At 39.9% G+C, this 17091-nt stretch overlaps 1 protein-coding gene across 1 annotated transcript in view; it reads left to right on the plus strand.

Annotated features, from left to right (window-relative positions):
• PHF2 (PHD finger protein 2) overlaps positions 1–17091 on the plus strand; it is a 187472-nt gene that overhangs the window by 35497 nt on the left and 134884 nt on the right. The window lies entirely within an intron of this gene.

Consider the following 17091-nt stretch of genomic DNA (forward strand, 5'->3'; position numbering starts at 1 on the left):
GGAAAGCCAGAAAAACAAACAAATGGATCATAGAACAAATCAAACCAGAATTTTCATTCGAGGCACAAATGACCAGCCTCAAACTATCATACTTTGGACACATTATGCGAAGACCCAGCTCCCTTGTGAAGTCCATAATATTGGTAAAAGTTGAAGGAAAGAGAAGAAGAGGATGACCAGCAGCAAGGTGGATAGACTCAATTACAACAGCAATGAATGCACCACTGAGAGACACTGAGAGACTGAAAGGCCACGTTGAAGATAGATCATCCTGGAGAGAATCTATGTGGTCGCTAAGAATCGACACCGACTTGACAGCACTGACTTAATCAATCACACAGTGTAATGGACACATCTTCTGCATTAATACTATTTCTGTTGCATAACCTGTTGGTTTCACTCTAAGTAATTATGACCACATTTGCCTCTAGGTCCTTTCTTTATGGTATTTAGGGTTTCATTCATGATTTGCAATTTAAACACATATCTTTTCAGTTATCTGTTTCTCTATCATATGGATATAAAATGCATTGAGATGAAAACCTGGAGCACAAGATCCATATCCTCAAAGTGTGATGCAGGCTTTGAGAGACGATAGATAAGAAGAAGAAAAATAAACTCAATTCAATCTAGTTTTAAAGCTTGTCTGGATTGAGATATGTAGAAATATTTATTTTTACATTTATATCCCACTCTTTCTGTGAAGAGACCAGAGCAGTGTTCATGGTTTATGTGTATCTTTACAACAGCCCTGTGAGGTAGGTTAGGATGCTGATCTTCCACTCCCAGTCGATTGATTGATTGATTAATTGCTGTCCGGTGTCATAAGAACAGCCCTGCTGGATCAGGCCCAAGGCCCATCTAGTCTAGCATCCTGTTTCGCACAGTGGCCCACCAGATGCTGCTGGAAGCCACAGGCAGGAGTTGAGGGCATGCCCTCTCTCCTGCTGTTATTCCCCCGCAACTGGTACCCAGAGGCACCCCGCCCCCAAGGCTGGAGATAGCCTACAGCCCTCTGACTAGTAGCCATCAACAGACTTCTCCTCCATGACATTATCCAAACCCCTCTTAAAGCCATCCAGGTTGTTGGCTGTCACCACATCTCGTGGCAGAGAATTCCACAAGTTGATTATGCATTGTGTGAAAAAGTACTTCCGTTTGCTGGTCCTAGATTTCCTGGCAATCAGTTTAATGGGTTGACCCCTGGTTCTAGTGTTATGGGAGAGGGAGAAGAATTTCTCTTTCTCCACTTTCTCCACACCATGCATGATTTTATTGACTTCTATCATGTTTCCCCGCGGTCATCTTTTTTCTAAACTAAGTAGCCCAAGGTGTTGTAGCTTAGCCTCATAAGAAAGGTGCTCTAGGCCCCTGATCATCTTGTTTGCCCTTTTCTGCACCTTTTCCAGTTCTACAATGTCCTTTTTTAGATGTGGTGACCAGAATTGTATGCAGTACTCCAGGTGTGGCAGCACCATAGTTTTCTATAAGGGCATTATAATATTAACAGTTTTATTTTCAATCCCCTTCCTAATTATCCCTATCATGGAATTGGCCTTTTTCACAGCTGCCGCACATTGAGTCGACACTTTCAACGAGCTGTCCAGCACGACCCCAAGATCCCTCTCCCGGTTATTCACCAACAGCTCAGATACCATCAGCATGTACTTGAAGTTGGGGTTCTTCGTCCCAATGTGCATCACTTTACACTTGCCAACATTGAACCGCATTTGCCACTTTGTCGCCCACTCACCCATTTTGGAGAGATTCTTTTGGAGCTCTTCACAATCAGTTATGGATTTCACTACCCAGAAGAGTTTGGTATCATCTGCAAATTTGGCCACCTCACTGCTTACCACTACTTCTAGATCATTTATTAATAAATTAAAAAGCAGCGGTCCCAGTACAGATCCCTGGGGGACCCCACTTCTCACTTTCCTCCACTGCGAAAACCCTCCATTTATCCCTACCCTCTGTTTCCTGTCTTTCAACCAGTTAGCAATCCACACATGTACTTGTCCCCTTATCCCATGACTGCTAAGTTTCCTCAGGAGTCTTTGATGAGGAACTTTGTCAAAAGCTTTTTGGAAGTCCAGGTATACTATGTCCGCTGGATCACCTTGATCCACACACTAGTTGACACTCTCAAAGAATTCCAAAAGGTTGGTGAGGCAAGATTTACCTTTGCGGAACCCATGCTGGTTCACTCCCAGCAGGGCCTGTTCTTCTATGTGCTTAACAATTTTAACAATGCTGCAATGCTAAGAGTGTCAACTCTTAGCAACCACATAGAAAGATTCTCTCCAGGTTGATCGGTCTTCAACTTGGCGTTTAAGGTCTCTCAGTGGTGCATTCATTGCTGTCGAAATCAAGTCCATCCACCTTGCTACTGGTCACCCTCTTCTTCTCTTTCCCAGCATTTTGGACTTCTCAAGGGAGCTGGGTTTTCACATAATGTGTCTGAAGTATGATAGTTTGAGCCCAGTCAATACCAGATGTTTAATTTAATGAGTTATTTGCATCTCAATTTCTGAAGTGCAAGAATCAACATAGAGCAGGCTGCATATTATATGTGTCATCCCTCCAGCTGCATTATTTAGCATCACTCACTTGATAAATTCTAGACATCACAAAATGAGGTTTCCTGTCCTTGCTTGTGACTACCAGTGGTATGGAACGACATGATGGGAAACATTCCTTGGTGAGTACTGCTGAATTATACAGCTAGGAACAGGAAACCTACGTGGATGCTAGTCCTCAGTGTAACATGTAGCTCAGTGTTGAGTTAGGAGATAAGCTGAAATGTTCAGGGGATGATAAAGCAGGCTGGGAACAACCTGTGAGCCAAACCTGGAGTGACCCCTTGCCACAGGGGGACACCCCCCCACACACACACACCAGAAGAACCAGAGGAACACAAGCCAGGACTTCACTACAACCACTGCCTTTGTCCTCTGACTCAAAGAAGTTCCCTGAAAACATACCAGTCTTAGCAGAAGCATCCCAACATCATGAGAGCCAGTACTTAATAAACCAAGCATGACCCCTATAAGAGATCCAGAGGTGGACTCAATTTACCCTGCCTGGACGGCAGCTATAAGGGCTGGAGCAACATTCTGCTATGAAACACTGCCCAGTTTTGGGTTTACTGATCAGTTCTGACTCAGGTTCTGACTCTGGTCCTCGGAGCTTTGAGTTGGAGGTCTGGTGTGCTCTTGAATCCTTGCCTTGAAGAGCTCCACCTTGGCTGTGAACAACTTAGCAGGCATTCCCAACCTTGCTTTCTTTTACATGTATCATTTTTCATAAATAAACAGTAAAAAGGGAAAAAGCCCCACACCTTGCTTCTTGTTTAGACTTTGAATGACATTGTGAGCCCTACTATGCAGCCCTGCTGTTTGATCTTTCTGCCTCCAGTCTCTGGTCAAGAATGAGCACTATTCATCATGATGTCCATTTGGAGAACCACAAACTTTTTTTTTTTTTTTTAAAGTAAGAGAAGCTTTCTGGGGCATAACTATGAGCTGCTGCTTCTGAATAAAATTACCATGCACAGATTTGTGGCATTTAAAATGTTTCCTATAGATACAATACCCAACTTTTCTGAAGCCTTGTGTTAGTGCTTTGCTCCAGTAAAAGGACTGCAAATAACTCTCCAAAATGAACACATGGGTTTTCCAGTACTTAGCATTTAGTTGAGCATTTTGCAGGGATGCAGTGTATAAAGTCAGTATGTCAACAAGTAATGGACTTTGCCATTATGTATATTTATAGTGTTTTTTTTCCCTTGTCATTCTCAGTTAATATCTGATCTTAGATGGGAAGTATGAAGTCAGCTGTTTAGGCAGAAGGTTTCCCCTTTCTTCCATGAAAAGTCACACAGTTAATTTTTCACTTTTGAAGTAATCATTATCCAGTCCAGTGGGGTATTTTTCCATGCAGGCCCTTGATTCCCTATATCTTACAGATTGCGGGAAAGGAGATACAGATTATCAAACTAGAGTGGGAGTATTTCCAGCCCAGCACTGTATAGCCAAAGTCTGCTTCTGCTGTTATTTTAGTTACTGAATTGTTGGATGAATGAAACTGCTTTATCATTTTATTATATGAGTCAAATGTAGCTGCTTTCTAGTTATATTGTAAGCCTTTGGGCAGAAGCATTGTTTTTTCCTCTAATTCTTGAGAAAAATGATGCCTATTTGTGTAATAATAATAATCTGAAAATGTTACACTGAGGTGACTGATAAAGTAAAGTGTGCCATCAAGTTGGTGTTGACTCCTGGCGACCACAGAGCTCTTTGGTAGAATACAGGAGGGGTTTACCATTGTCATCTCCTGTGCAGTATGCCTTTCAGCATCTTTCCTATATCTCTGATGCCAGATATACGTGTTTCCCATAGGGATTCAAACTGGCAACCTCTGGCTTGCTAGTCAAGTCATTTCCCCACTGTGCCACTAGGTGGTAGGATCAGGTTTATCAGGATCAATGTCTTTCTGAGAGGACAACCCATGTATCCCAGCATTGGCTGTAGAGTACAGTGACCTAATTGGTGTATTCCAGTACTGCTGCCTGAAAGACAAGTTGTACCCATCTGAGGACAGAGCATTTCTTTCATACTAAGGATCATTAGCACAGCCCTAAGTGTAATGATACAACCCTATACATCTTTTTCTGTATAGTAAATAAATTTGAATTGATTTACAGTAGCAAGTGTAGCAGAGGAGTTTGCCTTTTCCCTGAGACCTATGGCTTGTGCTGTACTTAATAGACAATCCATAGGCTGATACCCTAATATTCAGTATCTTCTGCCTACTTTGTAACTTGTAAGGCTTTCCTGTTTAGTTGAAGGTTATGTGCAATACAGGTGAGCCCTGTTATTTATGGGGGTTCCACTTGGGGGGGGGATGCGGATAGCGAAACTATGGATATTGAGTAATGAAGTAAATGGGTTTGCAGGGGTTAGGTTCCTAGACCTGGGAAATTGCTGTTAAAAAGTGGGGAAAACAAAAATGGGCCAAATAAAGTGCCCTACCATGCTCCACACGTCTGTAGGTGTCCAACCATGCCCCCCAAATACCTTCAAAAGTCCCAAATGGAAATCATGATGTTTTCCCTTACTTTTTCCCTAAAAATAAAAATAAAAATTAAATGAGCCACAATTATGGTTCCTTAACACAAAGGTGGGTGGAAATGACCTCTGCTGCCATTCCCTCTAGGGTCCATGAATACGTGCATTTTAACCCTTTCATATATGAGGATAGAGACTGGGTGGTTTTTTTACACCCGCAGATACATGGAATCACGAATAGCAGTTCCATGAATAATGGAGTTCTCCTGTACACACAATACCTTTTCGTTGGCTCTAGGACCCTGGCAGCATCAGCTCTCAGCTGCAATGTCTCATAATGACCACTAGTGGTTGTGGTTAGGGTCATGGATAAAAGTGCTGGACTCCTCCCCTCTTTGTTCTTCCAGTGTTAGTCTCCATTTTGTCTCTCCAGAGATGGCTGTTTATTTTGGTCTCTCTCTTCAGCCATGAGCTACAGCTGAACTAAGCTGCAGGCTTTTTCACATTTATTTGTAACCTTTTCTTTAAATAAATCCTTGTAGTTGTTCAATGCTAAATAACTATCTCAAGACCTCTTGCTTTGCTGCTTTCTCACCAAACTAGTTTTGCTCTGCTATTTGGGGAGTGAACTGCCTTTCTTTTCCTACAAAGGTTTATGGGCCCAGAAGCCAGTAAATACAGAAAAGCCTAGAGAGTTAAACAGGAAGCAAAGCAAAGAGGAAGGATTTGAAAATGGAGACAGCACAAGGATTCTAGATGATTGAAAAGTTGCAAGGTCCTGAGTGCGAGCTCTTCTCTTTCAAGATGGAGATGTTCCTCAATAGTCATGAACTTGGCAGTTTTATGCACACCCAGCATCCTGCAGATGTAGGAAAGGAGCAGAAAGAATGGGACAGAGCAGATAAAAAGGCATCAAGAATGATGTGTTTGGTGGTGAGTGACCCAATCTTAGTACGTTGAAGAGACAAATAAAATGCAAATAATATGTGGTAAACTCTGAAATTATCAAAGTAATGTGGCAAACTATTTAACAGGAATCCTATCAAAAGTTACAATTTTGATAGGATTGCTGTTGAATAGTTTGCCACATTACTTTGATAGTGTGACTAGTGCCTTGGAAGTCAAGGAGGATGCAGACTTACAATTTGCAATTAACCATCTAGAGGACTTTGATTTGTGCAGAAAGGATGATAAGCAACCAAAGGAAAGTGAAGGAAATGCATTTAGAATCTTGCAAAGAAATAAGAAATGCTTTATTTGTGGAAGCCCCAAACACTTGCATAATAGGTATCCCAAGAATAAAGAGTTTGCAGACAAAAGGCAAGCAAAACAAAGTTGCAAAGAAAGTGAGTCATCTGGGAACACAGAGTACAGAACTTATTAGCAATCAGGGACTCAAGCTAATAAGCAAAGGATATGTCTTGCAAGAACAGATAAAGTTTTGGAAGCTAAGTCTGAGAAATGTAGCAGTGGCATTTGCATTGACTCAGGTGCTACAAGCAACCTGATTAGAGAAAGGGAGAGATTTATCAACCTAGTTACAAATTGTAAAATCCCTGTCTATTTGGCAGATAGAAAACTGATGTATGCAGAAGGGAAAGGATCTGTACAGTTGCTCTGCAAACTGGAGAAAGGAGATGCCATTAGATTAACAATTGAAGAATATTTGTATGTGCCTACTCTAGAAACAAGTCTGATGTCTGTAAAATATGCTACAGAAAGGGGTTACGAAGTAAAATTTAAAAGAAGGCACTGTTTTATTATTCATTAATAGGAATTGCTTACAAAAGAAGTTTTAAAAGATAATAGATTGTTTGAAGTAGAATGTGTGACTGAAAAGGCCCAAACTCGGAAGGAATGCACACACAAAGGATGTCTGAATTTGTGGCACAGAAGGTTAGGCCATAGAGATGCCAAAATGATGTCAGGCTGAAAAGTTGGATTTGGTAAAAGGTCTAAAAATAGCCCCCTGGAGCTCTGAATCAAAGTGTGCATGCTGTATAAGACCAAAGGCAATATGGCCTGCTTGTCTTCTATGCAAAAAAAGAGAAACACAGCATCCTTTTGATCTGATTCATAGTGATGTTTGTGGACCTATGCAAGTTGTCTCATCAGAAGGGAATAAATATGTTCTTACTTTCATTGATGACTATTCTAGCAACAAGTTTGGGAGAAAGCCACAGATCCTCCACACTGACAATGGTGGTGAATACATGGGATGATGTGATAAGAGTTCTAAAGGAGGAGGGCATTGAACACCAAAAGACTGTTCCTTATCTACTGGAGCTAAACGGAGTGACAGAAAGTCAGAACCATTGTCTTATGGAAATGATGAGAGGCATGCTTGTAGATGCTGGTTTGGCTATTAAATTTTGGGGAGAGGCAGCGATTACTGCTACTTACTTGCAAAACAGATTGCCAACAAAGGCCACAGGAACCATGCTACGTGAGTTATGGCATGGCAACAAGCCCACTTTGAGTCATATAAGTGTGTTTGGAACTAAAGTATACACCTATATACCAAAATGACCAAACTCAACTGTAGATCTGAGGAAGGAATACTTGTTGGCTATTCCATAGGATGTATATGATTTTAGATCTTGCCACAGAAACAATTAAAATATGCAATGTAGCATACTTCAGTGAAAATGAAAAATCAACCACTAATGAAATGCCAAACTTAGAGGCCAGTTTTCAGTTGGAGAAAGAATAGAGGAAATATGACCAACAGGAAGCATCCACAGTAAGTTTTACACCTGGCAGCAATTCAGCTGATGACGAACAAAGGGTGTGATATTCAACATGACAAAATAAAGGAGTTCTGCCTAAAAAAAATGTTCCTACATTGCAAATGGAGAAAGATTTCAAGAACCAAGCACATGGAAAGAAATTGATAACTTACCTGCAACTGAAGCACAAAATTGCAAGGAAGCTGCAAAAGAAGAAATGGAATAATTGTAGAAAAATAACACATAGACACTCACAGAGCCACCTGAGGGAAGAAAGAATGTGGGGTGCAAGTGGGTTTTTAAAATTAAGCAAAATGCAGAAGGAGATGTCCAGTGTTACAAGGCAAGATTGGTGGCAAAGGGATTCTTGCAAATATATGGGGAAGATTATGACAAGACATTTGCTCCCATTGTGAAGGACACTCCTAAGCATTGCAGCAGCAAAGAAAATGCAAGTGAACCACACAGACATGAAAACTGCATTTCTTCATGGAGACATCAAAGAAGATATTTATAGGGAGCAGCCTTCAGGATTTCTGGAACCTGGTAAAGAACAACTTGTATGTAAGCTGCAGAAAAGTATCTATGGACTAAAGTACGCTGCAAGAGCCTGGAATGTCAAATTAAACCAGCTGCTAGTCAATGAGTGGTTTACCCAAGGAAAAGCTGACTCTTGCCTGTACTCAAGGCTCAAATACAACAGATGGAGCTCTTTACTTACTTGCGCTGATGATCTGGGAATTTGTTATGAAAATAGAAAGGATAGCCTTGAAATAATAAAGCACCTGAATAGTGAGATAGAAGTAAAAGTATTTGGGCCTATTTCACACTATCTTGGGATACACACAGAGAGAGAGAGAAGAGAATGGAAGCTATTTGCTTAACCAAAACCAGGGGTTTGTGTGTGGAAGGTTAGGGTCATGGATAAAAGTGCTGGACTCCTCCCCTCTTTGTTCTTCCAGTATTAGTCTCCATTTTGTCTCTCCAGAGATGGCTGTTTGTTATGGTCTCTCTCTTCAGCCATGAGTTACAGCTGAAATAAGCTGCAGGCCTTTTCACATTTGTTTGTAACATTATCTTTAAATAAATCTTTGTAGTTCTTCAGTACTAAAGAACTGTCTCAAGATTTCTTACTTTGCTGCTTTCTCACCAAACTGGTTTTGCTCTGCTATTTGGGGACTGAATTGCTATTCTTCCCCTACACTGCTCAGTTGTCTTCTAGTCTTGATCTGTATCGGGGACATCAGATGAGATTGCTAAAAATTATCATCAGACTTTCTGATAATTTGAAATCCTGAAAGACAGCCAATAAAGACCAGCATTGAATGTATTTTTATCCAAATGTTGTTTACTTAGTGGGTGGTAACAAATTTGATATAAACAAATGTGAAATAAAAATAAATTTGAAGCACCTTATGCTGTATGTAGTGCATTGGCACACCTTTGGCTCAAAGGTTTGTTGTCAACAGAAAAACTTTCTGCACGTGAAAAGCCTTCTTCTGCTTGTGGAAGGACCCTTTTAATTAGAGCAATTCTCCTTCTGTAAGTCAACAGTACAGTGTGCTGCTGTGTTTGGATGCTACCCACTATGTATATGATGCTTCTGATTTGATTTTATTTATATCAGCATCATTAGTTCAGCCCCTCAAGCAAGCATCCCTCCAAAATGTACTCACTTGATGCAGGGGGTCTTTTAAAATATTTTTCCCATGGCGGCAGCTTTAATAACATCCCTGATGGCTAATTGGTGCTGGTTGTCATCTTTTTTAGCCTACTTTCCAGTAGGCTTATGAGATCACCCGTCATTCTGTGTGTGTGTATATATGTCCCTGCTAACTGAGCAAAACAGCACCTCTTAAAGTGGTGGTTCTCTTATATTTAGCAGGGGGATATCAACTGGCCTTATCCAACCCCAGCACAACATCCCTCCTGTGGCTATTGCTGGTGTCTGCCTTGTTTCTTTTTCTTTTTTGAAAAGCAGTATACAGATACTACTACTAGTCTATGCATGTGTGTGTATCCCCCGCCCCTATCAATTTCACAATGCCTGCACCAATATAAACCAGTTGTAGGGATAATGAAAAGAAAGAAGGCAGATTAGTTCTTATTTGAACAACTTGTTTTTTGTTTAGAATAAGGAAATGACTCTGCATCACATCACAGGGGCATTTCCTGCCACTTTCAAGATTAAAAAAAGAACTACTGAAGTTAAAATAAATAAATAAATAAATAAATAAATAAATAAATAAATAAATAAATAAAAGACCAACCCAACACCCATTGCCCAAAGAAAATTAAATATTGCCAAAGATGAGACCTAGTGAGTGGTTAAGCATTAGACTAATTTATATGGTACTTTTAATGTGCACAATGCTATGTTTTCCTTCTCATACTGAAAGACTCAAAAGGGTAATTGTCATTTAGCATGGAAGGTTGTTATTTACCATCAAGTAATTCTGAATTCACCTGAATTCCAGGTGCTTCTTCACTGTGATGTTCAGTGTTGGCAATACACTTGGAATTTTTCCTTAGACAGTAAGGAGTGGATCACTAAAAACAGTGACTGACATCCAGAGCATGATGAAGGGAGGATGCAATGAGATCTGTGTCCTTGCAGTGGAAAGGTGCTTGACACACCTGGAGGCTTCTCCACTGTTACAGCACCTGTTTTGGGCTTTCTTTTATGCCCCTGGAAGTGCCTTGTGCCTTGTGAAACTATGTCCCTGAGGGCTGTGTGGCCATCAAGAAACATGTTTTCAGAAATTATAGGGTTTTTCTGGAGGCAGAGAAGATTGCTCCATTGCAGCAGCAGCAGTGGAGAAGCCTCCTGCTGTGAGATGCAGCTTCTATTGCATTCTTACTCTGTTGCTTTGGATGTCATTCAATGAGTATTCTGGAAAGCTAGTGATTGTGAGCATGAAAACCTGGGAGAAGATCCAGACAAAATAACAGATATACTTGTTTCATCAAGCCAAATGACCAATTTGTCATAATTGTGTAAGGTATGACTGATACACATTTTAATGCTTTGCCATACCGCAGACCTGTGGTAACATATCACAGACCTTGAGGGTCCAGGGGCATAGTTTTGAAAGGCACAGACAGCTGCAGAAGGAAGGGAAGATAGTAAAAAATCCCTCTCCCCTTTCTTGCAATGGAAAAAGACTGGTCTGTTGGAGCAGCATTAATTTGGATATCAACGACTGTCTTTTCAGCCATTCCCCTGTACAATAACTTTTTCTTGAAATACACTGAATTCCTTTCATTATAGATTACAGTTTGTATTGTTGAGGACTGTTTTCCCGTTGTTACATTAGTGCAATTCTAATGCTGTTGAGGCCCACCCAAGTAGGAGAGGGTCTATTTAGGGCAGTTTGCAAAGATTCCCCTGAAACTCTGACTGCACAAATGTAACCCTAGTTAGAGACTCTGAATTACACCAGTCAGCTAAATCCAGCCTTCTGCTCCATGTCCTGAGGAGATGATAGGTCCTAATCAGAGTTTCTGACCAGAGCTCTGTGCTATAGTTTTGGCTGGTTGATTGGGTATTGTGCACAATTACCCATCTGTAAAGTTAGGGAAATATATATAAGCCTGTTTCCCTGCCTATAGGGCCCTCTGGCTGTACTGAGCTGCCAGTATTTAGAAAACAATTGTGGGTGGATAGTTGTGGATAATTGTTTTGTAAAATGGTGAAACCGTTCCCATCTTCAGTTGACACTTTAATAGTTGGTTGTTCTGTGGTTAGTGAATGTACTTGGAACGGAATCAGTGACCCTGCATATCTAGAATTAGTTATCTGTAAGACAATGACATTCCAAAATGCCAAATTTGTCAGCAATTCCAAAAAATAGCAAGTGTGAGATTTAAACCATTTTTAACGTGTTCTATTTTCCAATTCTCTATCAGAGAAAAGCAGCTGTTTGTTTTACACAAAAACACATCTTAATGTCTGTCTAAAAGGCAGTGCTTTTGTTTGCTTCATCTGCAGATGTTTACTGACTTTCCTGAGTCAATGAAATGAAGTGATGGTTGTGGCGGTACTGTTCATGAAATTAGGAATGGAGGAAAGAAGAATGATAGCCATATAGAATGTTTCTAGTTCTTTAACTATTTTTCAAATTATTTAACTTTCTATCTGCCATCTATAGATGCCATCTTTGTAATATATATGCTCTAGAATATTAAATATACTACAATTAGGGCACACAGATTATTTTCCTACTATGTTTGTTTTCCCTCGTTCTACCTGGCATTCCTTAAAAAAAAATTGCCAGTCCTTTAAAGTCTGAGCAAAGCTGATCTGTTCCAGGTTTGGCTACCATTGAGCAAAGTACCATAACAAGCCACTTATGAATGTAGCAGAGGGGTCTTTTAAAAAGATGTATGGAGACATTAGAGGTTGTGATTTCCATATTCTGCCTGGGGGCAAATGCATGTGTGCCCTGAAGTGCTAACAGTATGCCAGCTGAGAGAGGAAACAAAATGTTAACTTGCTCATCAGTGAAACTGGTGTTCCCAGGAGTGAAAAGTCCAATGTATTTGCTATCATTATGCTGCTGGACCACATCATAGTTGTTCTGCATGACTTGGGGCATATGGCGCCACAGTGAAAGGAAGCAGCATTATACTGCTTGATGCTCCCATTAATGGGTAGGTTATAAAATGCAAAATCACTAAATATCAAAACTGCACTGGTGGGTTTGTAATATTCCTATATTATAGACAGTTATAGTACGCTTTGTGTGATCATTTAAATATACTTCTTTTTGTCTTGACAATGGAAGCCTAGTGGAATGAGTGCACAATCTACACTGCTGCTGTTTCTGCTAAGAATAAGAGCTAAGTTATACAAAAACACTGCAGTGCGGTCACTTTCACAAGAGCAGCTCCCCATGCTGTGTAATCAACACATATAACTAGAAGCATATCGACTCGGAGAGAGACTTGTAAGCAATGTGTGCATCTCCCTGGGAGCCATGCCTGCTCCCAGAGTGGGAAGTGACCACTTTCTTTGTTTGTTTTAGAAATACGTATATTTTGCCCATCCAGTACACTACTGCTTAGGGTGGCTAACAAAGTCAATAAAAACAATGCACTTTAAAACAATTTAAAACCAACAAAATAGAAACAAATTAAAAACAAGTCTTAATTAAAACCAAAATTTAAAAAATAGGAGTTAAAATATTACAAGTTAAGAGGTTAAAAAGTTAGAAACCCACCAGATATATTTACAGCTAAAATGTTAAAACGCCTCTCTAAAAAGATGGGTCTTCAACCATTTCTTAAAGACCTAAGGAAGGGGGCATGGCAGAGCTCTTCCAGGAGGGCAGTCCAAAGTCAAGGGGCCACAACTGAAAAGGCCCTGTCTCTCGTTCCTGCCAATTGGATCTTTGTTAGTGGTGGGGCCATGAGCAGGGTTTGGGATACCAAACAGAGGGCCCTGACAGGTTCACATGGGCAAATGCAGCCTGACAGATTCCCCAGGCCCAAACTGTGTAGGGCTTTAAAGGTCAAGACTAGCACCTTGAATCTAGTCTGGAAGCAGACTGGTAACTAGTGAAGCTGCTGTAAGATGGGTGTAACACTCGTGCAGTGACTTGTGCCCATGAGCATCCTTGTGACAGCATTCTGTACCTGCTGAAGCTTCTGAAGTATCTTCAAAGGCTGCTCCACATAGGGTGCGTTGCAGTAGTCCAATCTGGATGTTAACAAACAGTGCTTGCTCTAGTTTTTCTCATCTGTGTGCGGAATGAGTTTTGTTTTCTGGGCACCAGTATCAAGGCAGTGTGTGCGCACATGCATTCAGAGTGGGGCCTTCCTGATTCAACCTGAGCGGGATCTAAAATTAAGTGAGTGGACATTTAAAAGCTTGTGACTGCACGTGCATGTGCACGCCTTAGAGGGAACACTGTTACCAAAGCATGAATGAACTGAAGTCAGGTCCATCTTCTCCAAACAGGATTGGCAGGGAATATGAAATGTTTAGATTGTTCAGGCCTGCCTTTATCTGGCCAATAGAGCAGTATCTTCCACTTGCTGAACATTTGGTGTAGATTCATGTCTTCAGCTTCAGTTCAAGTCCCAGTGATGAGCAGCAGAAATATGGAAAACTACCATCCATGCCTGAAATTGGATATGGTTGTCAATTGCCCCTGCCTGGTGCTGACAAATAAACACAGATGCTGCCAAGTTACTTGCAGGTATATGCTTATGAGGTAAAATGGCATCATTGGGATTCATGGCACCATCAATCCAATTAATAGTTGAATCTTTTGTAAGTTTTGCCATCATGAGTACCATTCTTCTGCCAGTTAGATCAGAAAGAGGCTCATTACAAATAAAATGTTTTGTCAGTCACTGTCTGGGACGGCAAGATAATTCTTGTGTTTATACATAATTTAAAAATAAATGTGAGATACTAAACCCGTCCTTCAGATTTGTGACCTCTCCTGCAGGGAGCAAAGCACTGATTCTAGTGCTGATTATGAGATTCTGACTTTTGGCTCTGGGGAATGCATTTTTGTCTCTGGAGTACACTTGTTTTAAGCCAAACACTTAGCAATATATATATGGTGGTATAGTAACTTTAAATTGCAGTGATTTAGCAGCTGTGTGTATGTTGGTTATTTTCATATCATATAATCGTTCATTTAGAAAACAACTTCATAGTTGTTTCTGCTGAAGGAAGAAATGCCACTGGCTGCACAGCAAGCAACACTTTTCTGCAGTAATTCTGACAAGCAGTGTGATAAAAAGGACTTTGCTTAATTGACATGAAAATTTTTACTTAAAAGGCATCATTGCAGAGCGAGAGAGAAAAGGTTGTTTTGATACATTATTATTATTAATTATTATTATTATTATTAATTCAATTTCTATACCGCCCTTCCAAAAATGGCTCAGGGCTGTTTACACAGAGAAATAATAAATACATAAAATGGATCCCTGTCCCCAAAGTGCTGACAGTCTAAAAAGAAACACAAGATAGACACCAGCAACAGCCACTGGAGGTACTGTGCTGGGGGTGGATAGGGCCAGTTTCACTCCTCTTGCTAAATAAAGAGAATCACCACATTAAAAGGTGCCTCTTTGCCAAGTTAGCAGTGTGCTGAAGTTCAAACAGCTTGCGGTAGTGCAGCACTAGTCTGGAACACAAGCTCCTTACTTTGTGCTAGCTAGTGAAACCGTTTTCTACTAGCATAAATTCTTTTTGCAAGTGGTTCATTGCTCTGGATGTCAGCCAGTTACTTTATCACTCTATGCTGATGATCTGGCATTGATTTAAAGAACTCCAATAGGATGTTATATTTCCTGGATATGTTTTTATCAATATAGCGATATTAAGTTCATACTGCCAACACTATTAGTTTTTCTAGAATCACTAACATGAAATTCTCTTGGTACATCAGTAATGATAAAATTGAGGCAGTAAATTCATGTAAGTATTGAAAGTATGTGTGTGCATTTTGCACATTATCTGAAATGTGTGATAGTAATATTGAAATGAAAGCAAAAAAGGTTGCTGGGGAAAAGTCTACCATTCTTCAACAAAATTAGCAGAAATGAAAAATTCTGGCATTAGGGTTTATAGAGCAAAACAGAATCTATATTATTTTATGGAGTTGAGAATTGGGTGTGGATATACAAATAATAGTATGATCTGACAACTGTCTTCATATGTACAGGAGAACCTTGTTAATTGCGGTCTTACCATCCACAGTTTCTTGTATTCGCGGTTGTGTAATGGACACCTGACTTCAGTACACACGAAAATAAATGGGCAAAAAAGGGGTTAAACTCACATATCCTCGGAGGTAATTTCTGGCCACCGTTTTGAGTTTTGGAGCCATTTTATGGCTCATATTTTTTAAAAGGGAAAGAAACACGATTTCCAGTTAATTTTCTGTGAGTTTTTTCAAATTCATAGGAGGTATCTTTGGACTCCTGAAGGGTAGTGGATCATGGTAGGGCACTGTATTTGGCTCATTTTGTTGTTCTGAGGCCATTTTGGGCAGTATGTGAACCTAACCCACCAATGTACATTGACTTTAATGCCCCGTTATACATGGATTCGCTATCTGTGCCCCACCAGTGGAATAGAATCCTCATGATGAATTTGTTAGATACAGATTAAAAATAGCTACAAACTTGGGAGAGGCTGAATAAAATGTAAATACAATTGTGTATAGATGGCCTTAAAAATGAGTGTCTCAGTCTCTCCTCATAGTGACGGAGGATGGAAATATCTATACATTCTTGATGTATATTGATCAGCCTGCAGAATAATATTTCACTTTTAAATCTTATATGCTTCCAGTTTAGTCATGACTATGCAATGTCACTTAACAGTTTAAAAATCTGAGGGTTAAATGGCAAGCATTTACCCATTTGTGTTTCAGTGAGATGAAAACTGCTATAATTTTGGGTAGACAGAAGAATAACCCTCCAGTTGTGAACTAAGCATGTGATGTAAAATTCTATTTTTCCTGAAGTGATATATTTGTCTTGTATGTACATGTTCATCAAATAAGAGCACATAATCTATAATGAGATGGATATATATAATTATATTTTTAACTTTTAATTTTCACTTTGTGTGTCATTCTGTGTAGTAATTCTATCAAGTTTTCCAGTTTCACTCAGCTCTCTTGGCAGTGGTTAGCAGTGATTTTATAAGTTATCTCTAAGGAGTTACACCTTTAAGAATTTTGATTCAGTTCTGGTCCAGGTTCATTACTATTTTTTAACTCTCTGAATCAGTTCCAGTTCAGATACTAATCTGGAAAAGTGGCATGGTAACCATTTCAGACACTTGAATTCATTTTGAACTGGGTTTTTAAAAGACAGATTTTTGGTAAGATAATATCAAGTTCTTCCTTGCAATGCAATTCTCTAAAATGTATATAATAAGAATATAAGAAAAGCCCTGCTGGATCAGGCCCAAGGCCCATCTAGTCCAGCATCCTGTTTTGCACAGTGGCCCACCAGATGCCGCTGGAAGCCACAGGCAGGAGTTGAGGGCATGCCCTCTCTCCTGCTGTTACTCCCCTGCAACTGGTACTCAGAGGCATCCTGCCTTTGAGGCTGGAGGTGGCCTTTAGCCCTTCAACTGGTAGCCGATGATAGACCTCTCCTCCAGATGATAATTATCTTCCATAATGATAATTTAATTTAAGAAAAATATAAAAATATTAAAAATATTTCTTTTTAAGTTGTTTGTTTTACTTTTTTCACAAATGAAATACAAACAGGATTAGAAACAGGAAAATAAAACATGTAATCATAAAATT

Source organism: Hemicordylus capensis, chromosome 2, assembly GCF_027244095.1.
Source record: "Hemicordylus capensis ecotype Gifberg chromosome 2, rHemCap1.1.pri, whole genome shotgun sequence".
Lineage (NCBI taxonomy): Eukaryota > Metazoa > Chordata > Lepidosauria > Squamata > Cordylidae > Hemicordylus > Hemicordylus capensis.